This window comes from Mauremys mutica, chromosome 2 (assembly GCF_020497125.1).
Source record: "Mauremys mutica isolate MM-2020 ecotype Southern chromosome 2, ASM2049712v1, whole genome shotgun sequence".
NCBI classification, from domain to species: domain Eukaryota; kingdom Metazoa; phylum Chordata; order Testudines; family Geoemydidae; genus Mauremys; species Mauremys mutica.
Window position 1 is genome coordinate 138,847,525 of NC_059073.1, and position 13,765 is coordinate 138,861,289.

At 45.3% G+C, this 13,765-nt stretch overlaps 1 long non-coding RNA gene across 2 annotated transcripts in view; it reads left to right on the forward strand.

The window, feature by feature from the left end:
* The window catches only part of LOC123363573, a 125,697-nt gene that overhangs the window by 34,972 nt on the left and 76,960 nt on the right, over positions 1-13,765 (forward strand). For both annotated transcript variants that reach the window (XR_006576813.1, XR_006576814.1), the window contains exon 3: positions 12,445-12,543. This is a non-coding gene — a long non-coding RNA (uncharacterized LOC123363573). The remainder of the gene's footprint in view (positions 1-12,444; positions 12,544-13,765) is intronic.

Below are 13,765 nucleotides of genomic sequence, written 5' to 3' on the forward strand. Positions count from 1 at the left end.
AAATGTCGCCAGTCATTCCTTCCTCCGGGAAAGCAACGGCAGACAATCATTTCAAGCCCGTTTTCCCAGAATTGCCCTGGCATACGCCATAGCGTGGCAACCATGGACACTGTTTTGCCTTTTGTGTATGTCACCGTATGTGTACTAGATGCCGCTGACAGAGGCGGGCCAGCAGCGCTACACAGCAGCATGCTTTTGCATGACAGCAGAGATGGTTACCAGCCATATTGTACCATCTACCATACCATAAATTGGTAATAAGATGGTAATAAGATGGGCATGGTTACCTGTCCTTTTGCACTGCCCCATTTGGTGCTGTCATAAGTGCCCCTGGCCGAGCAGCCAGGGGCGCAAAAGCAAAAATTGGGAATGACTCCCTGAGTCAATCCCTCCTTTTTGGTATCTAAAAATAGAATCAGTCCTGCCTAGAATATAGGCAAGTGTACTAGATAACCACTGTATCATAGAACCAGAGAGCACAGCTGCTCTGTGTCAGATCCTGCAGAAATTATGATCTGTATGCTATTCACAGGGGGTGCTCCTGCAACAACACCACCTGTTCATTCCGTTCTTACCCCAGCCTTCCTGGGCTACCATACCATTGTCCCCCCACTTGTGTGATGAAGTAATAAAGAATGCAGGAATAAGACACAGTGACTTGTTTGTGAGAAATGAGTGGAAGGAAGCCTCCAGCTGCAATGATAGTCCAGGCAGGACATTAAGGAGTGTGGATGAAGGAGCCCATCATCCCTCTGCTAGTCCAGGGGCAATTGAATCTTTTATTTACAATGAAGGGTGGGGGCTGATGGAGCTCAGTCCCCTGTTGCAATGATGAGGACGGTTACCAGCCATATTGCACCATCTGCCATCAAAAATTAGGGACAGACGCCCTTGATCGACCTTACTGATGCTAGTCGGCATGGTTACCAGCCCTTTTGCACTGCCCCATGTGCCAATAGGCTGATGATGAGGATGGATTTCCATCATTTTGTACCATCAGCCATCCATAGCGTGGGGGGAGCAAGGATGTTGGTGTTGAGTGCTGCACCATCGCGTCTATCTGCAGCATTCAGTAAAGATAGGGTGACATGTAAAAGAGTCAACAGAGGATTGTTTTCACTTCTGGTGGTGGGTGGGGTGTGTGCGCAAATTGCTGAACTATGCCCTGACCCACCGCAGACACTGTGTTTGACCCTAGAAGCATTTGGAGCTCATCCAAGAATGCAAATACTTTTCAGAGACAGCAGGAACTGTGGGATACCTTGCGTCCTCATTCCCCCCTCCCTCCATGAGCGTCCATTATATTCTTTGGCTTTCCGTTACGCTCGTCACGCAGCAGCGTGCTGAGTCTGTGCTATGCCGTCTGTCCGGAGATTTTTTAAAAATACTTTGGACCAGGCGTAAAATTACAGTAATTACCCTAATTAGATGCAGGATTCTCCGAGCGAAATCACCCTGAGGAGGGTCACTGAAGGAGATAGAGAGCGCATGCTGCGTGAAAGCTAGCACGAACCAGGGCCCGATGCAGCCGTGCTCGGGGAGGCAGTGCTCCCTGAGTACCTCATGAAAGCCTCGCGCGGAAAACTGTGCTACCACGGAGCACCCAATAAGGCAGCTCTCCTCAGGAACCTCCTGCTGATGCTTTTCGATTAACGCAAGGAGAGCTTCGTGGAGATCTCCAAGGATGATTTCTGTTCTATCCCCATATATAGAGAGTCCTCCTTTTCACACAGTTAAGATTCCTGTTATATTAAGAATAAAAGTTAACATGGTTAAAGCACTTACCGACTGCTCCTTCCCCTGATTCAGGGTCCGGGTTAATGGCCGGGGAGGGTTGTTGGGGGATCTCCGTGACGGTGATGAATAGATCCTGGCTGTCGGGGAAACCAGCGTTGTAAGCGCTCTCGCCTGCCTCGTCCTCCACAAACCCTTCCTCATCTTCCCCGTCCGCGAACATCACCGAGGAACTGGCCGTCGACACTGTCCCATCGTCAGAGTCCACGGTCACTGGTGGGGCAGTGGTGGCAGGCTCCGTAGCGTCCGTTTGCCGCTTTGATTTTTTGGTAGCCTTGTCTGGGGTCCTTGGTTTTCACGCGGCGATGCGTTGCATGACGGCTGTATCCTCTGTCTGGATCATGGCTTTGGAGACCTTCTCGTAGGTCTTTGCATTCCGTTTGTTGGAGCGCAGCTCCGAAAGCACAGACTCCTCGCCCCACACACCGATCAGATCCAAGAGTTCCCGGTCAGTCTATGCCGGGTCCCTCTTTCTATTCAGAGATTACATGAACTCCTCTGCTGGAGAGCTCTGCATTGCTGCCGGTGCTGCTGAGCTCGCCCCGATGTCCAACCACGAAATGAGATTCTAACTGTCCAGACAGGAAAAGGAATTCAAATTTTCCCGGGTCGTTTCCTGTGTGGCTGCTCAGAGCATCGAAGCTCGGACTGCTGTCCAGAGCGTCAACAGAGTGGTGCAGTGTGGGATAGCTCCCGGAGCTACTAAGTTCGATTTGCATCCACACCTAGCCTAATTCGAGCTAGCCATGTCGAATTTAGCGTTACTCCACCTGTCGGGGTGGAGTACCAAATTCGAACTAAAGAGCCCTCTAGTTCGAATTAAATGGCTTCCTAGTGTAGACGGTTGAGCGGTTAGTTCGAATTAACGCTGCTAAATTCGAATTAAAGTCCTAGTGTAGACCAGGCCTTAACTTATAAACTAGACAGTGTTACTGATCAGACTTCATAAGCTTAGTAAGTGTATACCTGAAGTCTTATTTTCAAAAGCACCTAACTCACTTAGGCTCCTAAATCCCATTAAAATCAATGGTGTTTAGGCTCCTAAGTGACTTAAATACCTTTTGGTCTATTCTTATACAGTGAGATCTCTAAGGAAAATGTTTTAAAGGGAAGCTGTGTTGGTTATTTAGGAGAAAGCATTCTCATTGAGCAGGTGCTGAACCAATGGCCCGGCATGTTGTGTTAGGAGATGCTGGGTGATATTTTCAAAGGCACAAAAGGCAATTAGGCACACAACTCCCATTGAAAATCTAAGGAAACTCTAAGGAAAGCTACATTGTAAAGTCAATGGGAGTTAGGTGTTTCATTACCAATTGCGCTTTTCTGAAAGTTGTCTCCCAATGTCTTTTGAGTGAGAGAGAACCTGGAGGGTGGTGAAGCACTGGAATGGGTTACCTAGGGAGGTGGAGGAATCTCCTTCCTTAGAGGTTTTTAAGGTCAGGCTTGACAAAGCCCTGGCTGGGATGATTTAGTTGGGAATTGGTCCTGCTTTGAGCAGTGGGTTGGACTAGATACCTCCTGAAGTCCCTTCTCACCTTGATATTCTATGATTCCACCTGTGATCATTAAGGATTCCACTAAGGGTCTGCAGTAGCTGAAGTTTCCAAATAGCTTTCAATAGGAGCCTCATGTAGAATGTATGATAGCTACTCAGGGCCAGATTTTCAAAGGTATTTAGGACCCCAAAGATGTAGGTAGGCAACAAATGTGATTTCCCCCCCTCAAAAGCAGCTAACCAGGTTAGGTGCCTAACTCACACTGAAATTATGATGCTCCCCCCATATGTTTTATGGATAGTAGGCACTTAACCCTGCTGAGTACTTTTGAAAATTGCACTAAGTGCTTATCTATATCTTTAGTCTCCTAAATACATTTGAAAATCTGATCCCTTTTCTCTCGGCTGTTAAGCCATTGACAACTCTAAGGAAAGCCACATTTGGAAAGATGATGTCATTCTTAGAGCTGTTTGAAATGTTGGTGTATTTTTGTGAACATTTTTAATAAAACTAAGTTTTCATTTCATGCTGCAGGGGGAGCCAGCTGGCCTGGGACTACATGTCTATTTCGGGAGTCCAGAGCCCTGGACTCCCTGGCTTCAGGGCAGTCCATGTGGCAGAACTACCCCAGAATCATGGGTTCTAGAGTCTTGGGGTCAGCTGTCCTCATGGCAGAACTCCCCAGCAGCCCACCAGGCGAGCTAGCAGGGAAGTAGGTAGCTTTCCGATGAAAACCTACCTGTGATTCAGTGAAAGGTAGCTGAACCCAGCTTCCTTTCATGAGAAATCTCTGGTACAACAAACTGGTGTTTTCAGACTGAAGTCTGTTTCCGGCCAGTTCTAATGTGAATGTAGGAATTGCTACATTGGATCACATCCATGCACCATCCAGTCCACTGTCTTGTCTTTGACAGTAGCCAGTTCTAGATGCAACTAGAAGGTGGAAGGTGCAAGAAACCCTGGCAGATAGGCAGAACAGTCGCTTGTAGAATGACAAATGCTTTGAAACTTGATGGGTCAGATCTTCAGCTGGTGTAAATTGGTGCAGCTCCAGTGAAATCAAATGAACAAAAAATAAGCCTGTAATCTGAAAATCTCAACAATAGAACAACCTGCTCACTGACAGGAGGACAGTCCAAATCCTTACTATTAATTGATTGATCAATCAAAAGTTTATCCAGAAAAATACAGGGCCACATTCAGCTCTCATTAGCACTGTTGTAAATCAGGAATAACACAAATGGAGTTAGTCTGGATTTACACCAAGATAACTAAAATCATAATGTGGTTGACAGCATCTGCATGTGCTAATATTCTCCTCTTCCCTCTGATGATCGCTGCACAAGAGCCCTAAAATTAATGACTTTTACAGCCAGTACCTGCATTTCTTCAAGTCCGTTATCGTGTGTCTCATGACAAATGAGCTTCCAGAGTGTTGAATATTATTTTCTTTTTAAGCTCCCATCCCTCTCTGGATGACTACTTTATCCCTTTCACTCTTGGACATAAACCTAATATAAAGAAAATCCTCCAGCCCCTGCAAGCAGGGGCGGCTTTAGCAAGTGAGGGGCCCGATTCGAACAGTTTCAGTGGGGTCCCAGCAGGGATGACTGAAAAAAAAAAGAAAGAAAAAAAACCCCCACACATAAAAAAACACGTGGGGCTTGTACTCACCGAGAGGCGCTCCTAGTCTTTGGAGGCGGGTCCTTCACTCGCTCCAGGTCTTCGACGGCACTGAAGGACCTGCCGCTGAAGTGCTGCCGAAGACCCGGAGCGCCGCCGAGTGAGTAAAAATTAAAAAGGAGCCTCTAGCCAGGGAAGGGATTCTCGGCCACTGGGCGCAAGGCCCGATTCGGGGGAATTGGTGGAATTGGCCTAAAGCCGGCCCTGCCTGCAGGTTGCTGGATTTCTGTAACTGTACAATGGGTTTGAGGAGTGTTCTCTGGCTTCTTCTCTTGTTTGCATATTGCCCTTCTCTGTTTATGCATATTTAGCTTCTGATTAAGAAACTTAATGTCCCTCAAGTGCTCAGTTTAAAAAAAATGTTTTGGTTCAGTTTGTTCTCGTTTCATATGCACTTTTACTGACCTGATTTCCTCAGATATAACTATTCTATGTAGGTTCTCATACCATCCTCCTCACCATAGTCAAACCCTGCAAGGTGCTCTGGTACTAAACAGAGTTAGACCCAGTCAGTGACTGGGTGAGAGACCTAACAGAGAAATCTATGTTGGGGGGCCAACCCTGAAATGACTGCAGCATGCAGGTAACTTTACTCACCTGACTGATCCTGTTGGCTGCAATGGGAGTACTCACCTGAGTAAAGTTACTCATGTGTTTGTCTTTGCAGGATCAGGAATAGGTCTTGGTGATTGAGATTGGTGCTGTGCTGTTAAAGTTGCCACCTGAACCTAAAACAGACAGCATGACCACTTGTTATCATTAAAGATCTGCTAGCAACTTTTGCTAGAGGCAGGTATTACAGCTGTTTGCACTGAGCAAAATTCGATCGGGTTAATGACATTCTACTTGCCTGATTTCTCCCTGCACTCTCCCTTGGATACTATATTCTAGTGCATTAACTAGTTTGGGCAGCTGCATAGCAGGGCCATGCGCAGTTAAACAGCTGCTGTGCTTCACCCCAGTGATGGCTGCACTTCAAGGGTAGATGTGGTGGTTCCTCTGGTAGATGTAGCACAGGTTCATAAATCATTCTGTGATCCTTTGGGGATAAGAAGTCCTATATCAATATGTGATTTTTTTTGGAGCCAAGGTTTTTCCAAAGTGACGAATGGTTTCAGGCACTTCAACTGAAGACCAAGTTTTTCGGAAGTGACTAGTGATTTTGGATGCCCAATTTCAGATATCTTTTAAAGGGCCTGATTTTTGGAGGGCAGGTGCTCACAAGTTTTCAGAAAAGTGCTGAGGCATCTCAAGTTGGCTACCCCAAAGTCATGACTGAAACTCTTGCTCTGTTTTTTTTTTTTCCTTTGAAGCCAGTCAAAGCTTTGGAATTGCTGATCTCTTGGAGATGCAGAAGAAATGCAAATGGTTTTCATGGTTTTTTTGGAATAGTTTAAAAATTGGCTGACTCTTTTTTTTGGTAGGAAGTCCTGGATATTTGCTCTTTAAAGTTATGAAAAACAGGTTTGCTCACTTAGGAGAGGTAGGAGAGGGACACACATTTATTCTGACTTTATCTTTATTTCATTCTACTGAGGTAAGGTTCCACACCATTCCACTTCACCCAGCTGGTTTCAATCATATCAAGAGAACACTATTTATTAAGTGTCTGTCTGGGGCAGTGTCAAATCCTTCAACTCCTACCCTATTCTCTATTGTAAGCAGGCACTTTGGTAGCCCAGGTGGGCTTTGAATTGCTTCAGAAAGTAGGTAGGTGAGAATCTATTTATTACTTACTATAGATCTCAAAAGATGGAGACTCCAGTTAAAACAGGAAACTGACAGTTTTTCCCAACTTTCTTCAAACATGAGATTAGGAAATGGGATTTTTTTTTAAGTAAAATAACGGAGGTTACTCTGCATTTTCTTTTAAAAGCCTGGAATCAGAATTCATTGCTGCTTTGGACTTTATCTGACTCTTCCTGTTCTTCATTTATATGTGGAGAAAGGTGGTGAGATGAGAGAGATTTTTTTTTTTTAGACCACACCAGTGACAGTGCTCTGTAGTGCCGTGGTGGGGCATGTTTATGCTGTGATTGGAGGTCTGATTGCAGCCTGTGTAGGCATACCTGAGCCAGCTTTGCTCTAGCTAGCCCGTTACAGTAGCAGTAAGGTCACAACAGTATGGGCTAGTTGCCCACGTAATTACTCCAGGGTCATGGGCAAGCCTTGCTGAAGCCTGCATGCTGCAATTCCACTGCTATCAGTACGCAAGCTAACTAGATAACAGTGATTGCATTGTAGACATACCCGAAGCATCAGAAGCCAGGTGCTTGATCCAGTGGCAAAACTCCACTGGGCATAGTACTGGATTGGATCGTAGTCGTTCTTGGGTCTGGAGTAACACCGTTAGCCCTAATAGAATTATTCAGGATTTACGCCAATATGGCTAAGATCAGAATCTGGCCTGCTATGTCTGCATGGTTATACTATTCTGTTACCTCTGACCCCCAGGCTTCTAATTAGACCGGTGCAAATAACTGGCTTTTTGGTTCTTTGGCAGTGTCTATAAATAAATATGGGTTTGGGTTGACCCAAACCTGAAATTTTTCTACAATTTTGGTGAATCAAAAAATGTTCATTTTGGGTCAATGACATGTTTTGTTTGACTCAAAAAGAAACATTTCAATTTCAGGCACTTAAACTTACCTTTTTCTTTCTTTCTTTCCTTCTTTCTTTTTAAATAAAAGCAAACGAAGCGCTAGATTCACAAAACTGGTGGTGCCCTCCTCATGTACAATAGCCCAGTGGTGTGGGGCACTCCCCTGGGATGTGGGAAACTGCATTTGAATCCCTGTTCTGGAGCAAAGATGTGAATCCAGGTCTCTCCTCTCTTATGTGAGCACCCTTTTCTGCCAGGCTATTGGCTATTCCGGGGTTGGTCTCTTTCAGTCTCTCCTGTTGGAGAAGTTCGTCTATGTATAAAATACTTGACTAGTCAGTGGGGCCAGAGAGAGAGACTTTATAGTTTGGTGGTTAGGGCACTCCCCAGGGGTGTGGACACTAGGGTTCCAGTCCAGGCTCCAGCAACAATAAATCCATTTGCCAGAGATCTTTCTCACACTGGATTCAAATGCTCCCCGAGCTTTGGAATGTTTGTCATCTGGCTCCAAATTTGCTGGCGTTAGTTTCAATTTGTAAAGCTATTACATAAAAAGAAGGAAATCCTGCAGGATGGGAAGCATAAAAGTCAAAAATCCATTCCAAAAGTAATCCATATGGAAATTATTTTAGGAATTGAAGGAAACAAGTTTATTTAAAAAAAAAAAAAGGGTAAAGCCCTGCGTGTAACCATTAGATTTCATTTTTTTGAAAATTAATTCACTTTTAATAACCAAAAGTAACACTAGAGAAGATCATTTCTAAAAACAAAAAGGGGCCAAGCCTTCAACTAATGTAGATAGACATAGTTCCATTTAAGTTATTGAAACTCCACCGGCTGAGAATCTAGCTGGTGACTGGCATCTCTCTGATTCAATTTCAGGGAGCCCTCAACCTCTGCAAATTGATTCTTATCTTGACATTGTCTCTTTAACGCTCCTGGTGGGGCAAATTCTCAACTGGTGTAAATTGCAATATAGTTCTACTGAAGCCATGTACCGAAGACCATTTATGTCAGCTGGGAAACTGCCCATGGCTTTTGTTAAACTCTAACATTTTTATGCAGTGTAAAAAAGGCTTGTGTGGTCCAGAAACAAACCAACTTATAAATTACCAGAATACATCAGACTATTAGAGGACTTCATTGTTCACACGCACCTTTGCCACTTGACATATAAGCCGCCCTGTGTCACTCTGTAGCATGTCCTCTACATATTAATACCTATTTATCATTAATTCATTTGAATGTATTTTTTTCCCAAGGAAAAGAGACAGAAAACATCTGCATTATTGAGTAATATTAGCTACAGTGTGAGTCTCAAGTGAGAGTAACTGACAAGCCTCATTTATAATAACTGCGTAGACTTAATTGGGTTGACATAGAATTTGGACTTTGAAAGGAAAAGTAGCATTCAGATCTTTGACAGTTTTGTTTGGGGGTGGGGTGGGGGTGGAGGATAAAAGAACATAACATCCTGCCAACAATGTTTTACATATTTATTAAGACCCAAACCTATAAGAGCTGTTTTAATAAAGATGCTTAAATGAGGTATTAGTTATTAAGCCATATGGTTTACATTACATCTCTCATCTTTTGTTTCCTGCTTATGCTGTCAAGCATTAATGTGATTGTTTTGATTCTTAATGTCTTAATGCATCACTCTTCTCAATGCATTAGGCTAATAACTTTGGTCCTCTTAAGGGCTATGTCGCCATCCATTACTCTTCCTGTTTTGGCTGACCATAGATTTTGAAATGAGTGACTCTATTTAAAAAATAAATAAAAAAATCTATCTATGTAGTCCAGTGTTTAGGAAGCCAGCACATTGAAATCATACAGAGAGAGCCTGGAGTGCTTAAAGGGAAGTTGATTTCCACCATGACATTTGCATATCATGCCTTTCAGCTAGCAGTGGCCTAAGGCAATTTACAAATCGTGTGTGTGAGGTAACTATGTAAAATCTGTTGCGATGTGACTTGAAATTATTGTCCTAATTCTGCACTAGTTCTCAGTTTGTTTTCTGCAAAAACATGCAACACTGCGAGAAAATCATGTCCTAAATTGCCACAACTTCTCATAGTCTTGGCATGTGTATATAGAAATATATAGTACAGAGCATTTTATTGGAAGATCCACGTGTCACACCCCCATCACCGTTGGTAAGATACAGCAGCAAGAACATAATAGGACAAAGCCATTCCGAACATCCGATAGCCTCTCTCATCGTACTATGTTGCCACAGCTGCAGTTAGCTGACATACTCCTAGACTTTAAGGCCAGAAGGGACCATCATGATCCTCCAGGCTGATCTGCACATCTCAAGCCACAGAACGTCACTCACCCGCTCCTGTAGTAAGCCCATAGCCTCTGGCTGTGTTACTGAAGTTCTCAAATCTTGATTTAAAGACTTATATACAGAGAATCCACCATTTACTCTAGTTCACGTGCCCCATGCTGCAGAGAAAGGCAGAACCCCCCTTGGGTCTCTGCCAATCTGACTGGGGCAGAAATTCCTTCCTGGCCCCATATAGACCCACCAGCCAGACACCCACGAAAGTGTTCTCTGTAGTAACTCAGACTCTCTCCATCTAGTGTCCTATCTTCGGCCTTTGGAGATATTTGCTTGAGGTGGGTCCTTGATTTAAGACAGGGACCTGGCAGTAGAGTGTTCTCTGTGAGACATACTGAGCTGTGAACCAAGCTCCCACACTGCCCGCCTCACAGGTAATGGCCCAAGGCTATTGACCTTCAAAGTGCACAGCAGAGAACATCTATGTGCAAAAGATGCATCAGGGTGGGGTTTGCTGGGGTTGATCTTGGGAGGGTGGGGGGAGTTTTGTGTTCTGCTGGCTGGCTGTTTTGAATAATTTATGGCAAGGATGATGGACAAGAACCTCTTTTTATTTTGGTATACAAATCTAAATAGAGCAGTAAGGCCAGGCTGCAGTGACACTGGGGATGGATGGCGGTGAGGGGCTGTGCTGGGGAAGGGAAATTGGTGTTTTAGGTCTTGTAGGGAAGTTCAGTTCCATTGGATGAGGGTAGAACTGCCCAGAAAAGGGCATTTCCATCCCATAAAATATTCCAACGTTTAAAAAAATCATCTCTAATAAGTACCAAAAGTAAAATCTTGAATGGAGGATGGAAATTCTAAAATATTTTGATTCAGAAACATCAATATGGCCTTATTGAAACCTTTCATTTCAATAGTTACTACATAAAAATATAAATATAGAATAAAATTAAAAACAAACCAATAGTTGGAATGAAAGTCAAGACAAAACACTCCATTTCAATTTGAAATCATTTTACAAAAAGATTCTGTCCACACTTTGATTTCATCGAAACAGCATTTTCTGCTGAGAAACTGTTCTTTGAAAGGGGAGGGGGGAGTGACCAGTTTTAATGAGGGGTGAGTTGCTGTTTTATTTTTATTTCTCAGACACATATGGCTAGGTGCTCCTTTTTTATTGTAGGATTCCAGTTGAGGCTAGAAAGATGGCTTTACTGTTTCAGTTGAAACTGCAGAGGGAATTTTAGGTTGGCAGCATTTAATTAACCACATTGGTATCTGACTAGTATGCCAACTAACATCCCTGCTCTTGTGAAGTGCCAGGAAGTCTGGTGGCCAGGAGTGGTCAGGAGGTTGAGGTCATCTGGTTTTATTTCTCGTCAGAAATGGCATCCCCCCCAGGGCCGGTGCAAGGAAGCTTTGCGCCCTAGACGAAACTTCCACCTTGCGACACCCCCCCACCCAGTTAACCCTGTCCCCCCGCGGCAGATAACCCATCCCCCACCTGGGGAGCCCTCCACCTCCCTCACCCAGGGTGCCCCCCCTGCAGCTAACCCTGCCCAGAGAGACCCCCCCTCCACAGCAGCTAACCCCGGCTGGGGAGACTCCCTCCCTCCCCCCACGGAACCTAACCCCACCTGGGGAGCTCCCCCCCTGCAGCAGCTAACCCCAGCTGAGGAGACCCTCGCTGCGGCAGCTAGCTCCGCCTGGGGAGACTCCCGTCGCCCACGGAAGCTAACCCTGCCTGGGGAGCATTGGCTGGTGATAGGCTTAGAGGGAGCAATGCCTCATACTGAATAGCCAACTCCGCCTAAATGTCTCTTGGAGATCCTCTAACTAAATATTAACCCATCCCAACTCTGCTTAGCTTGTGAGGCCTGATAGGATCACAGCACATTGTGTGGTGGTTGCAAGCTCTACTGTGAATCTCCTCTGAGAAGTCAGACAATGGAACTGAATCATTTTGAGGCCAGAGATTTGTTTGGAACTTTCTGCTAGTGGGTTTAAGCCAGAGGCTACTCTTCAAAGCAAATATTCTAAAGAAGAATAATTATTTATATTATGACTATGATAACACCCAGAAGTCCCTGTCGAGACTGGAGCCCCTTTGTGCTAGGCACTGTACAAACACATTGTAAGACGGCCCCTACCCCAAAGATCTTAGTCTAAATTGATGAGTCAGACAAATGATAGGAAGGTAAACAAGCACAAAGAGATGAGTGTTTGCCTTAGGTCACCATCGGAGTGATTCCCAGTCCACTGTCCTGCCCACAAGACCACACTCCATCCCATTATATTATTAGTATCTTGATATTTTAAATATTTTGGCAGGCTGGCCTAAGTTTCTCTATTTTAAGACATTTGGGCATTGGAGACGGTTATAACTGGATCAGAATTTTTCTGCTCAGCTGTTGTGATGGGAGTGCTCTTTCCAATGAAATAGAATTGAAAAGTTTTACTTTCTTGCCTGTTTCTCAGAGCTCGATTGGAGTTACAGCTCACCAATTTAGGCTGCTGAAGCTATGACTGTGCTCCTAAGTCCAATGATGCCATTATATGTCAATGTACCTTTTCAGGTTGCTGATGCAAGAATCCATCCTTTGACAAGTGATAAGGAAGTCCTGAAAGTTGGCTCTTCTGTTGGCTGGAGAGGCCACCTCCTCCCATCCAGAAAGGTAAGTGTGGTGAACTTCTGCATAGGTTTTTTTGTGGCATGGAAGAAAGTAAAAGAGAGTAGGAGTAGTATCTGGGTGAGATACAAGAGTCTGAACTCTAAAAGAAGATAGGAAAAGAAAAATGATATGATTAGGACAAAATCTGTGTATTTCTCTCATAAAGATAAATAAACTGGATCAGCTAAAATAAAAATGGACCCAAAACATGATGCTAATTAAATCTGTGCACCTGTTTTGTAAGTATTTATTCTGAGACTGTCTAGCCTTACTCATACGCACCTTTCACACACTTGTGTGAACCTTGGGGATGGCTGCCGCCAGAACAGGAAATACAGAAATGCCATGAGAAAAAGCTATCCTTATGATTGTTTTTACTCAGACTAAACCCATTTATTACTTGTAATTTGGGAAACTTTGATTGGTTCTATAGTTAGTTGAAAAAAAATAAAAGGGAAATTTATGCAAAAATGTGTTTTTAAAAATCCCTCTCACCCTCAACTTTGAAAAATTTCAACCAGTTTTACGCAGGATACGTTAGGAGGTTGTGGTGTTGATTTAGAAGATGACGCCGCTTCTTAGGATATGTCTGTCACAGTTCAGGGCAACTGCACCTGTATTCCCCCTCCACGGTCCAGCAAGCAGGGGCGGCTCTAGGCACCAGCAAAACAAGCTGGTGCCTAGGGCGGCAAAATGTAGGGGGCGTTCTCTGCCGCCGGGGGGGGGGGCGGTAGGCTGGGCCGGCGGACCTGCCGCAGTCATGCCTGCGGGAGGTCCACCGGAGCCCCGGGAGGACCGGACCTGCCGCAGGCATGACTGCGGAGGGGGCGCTCGTCCCGCGGCTCGGCTGGACCTCCCGCAGGCATGACTGCAGACGGTTCGCTGGTCCCGCGGCTCGGCTGGACCTCCCGCAGGCATGCCTGCGGCAGCTCAACCGGAGCCGCCGGACCAGCGAACCGCCCGCAGCTGCGGGAGGTCCAGCCGAGCCGCGCGACCAGCGGACCCTCCGCAGTCATGCCCGCGGGAGGTCCGCTGCTCCCGCGGCTCCGGGGCGCCTCCCGCGCATGACTGCTTGGGGCGGCCAAAAACGTAGAGCCGCCCCTGCCAGCAAGGACATCCACTTTTAGGTTTCTGACTCCCAGCTGTCACTCTTTTGGGTGGAGACATGCGGGGTTTTTCCAGGCTGCACAGTTCCCTGACTACAGTGTGTTAATTCCTGGCAAGC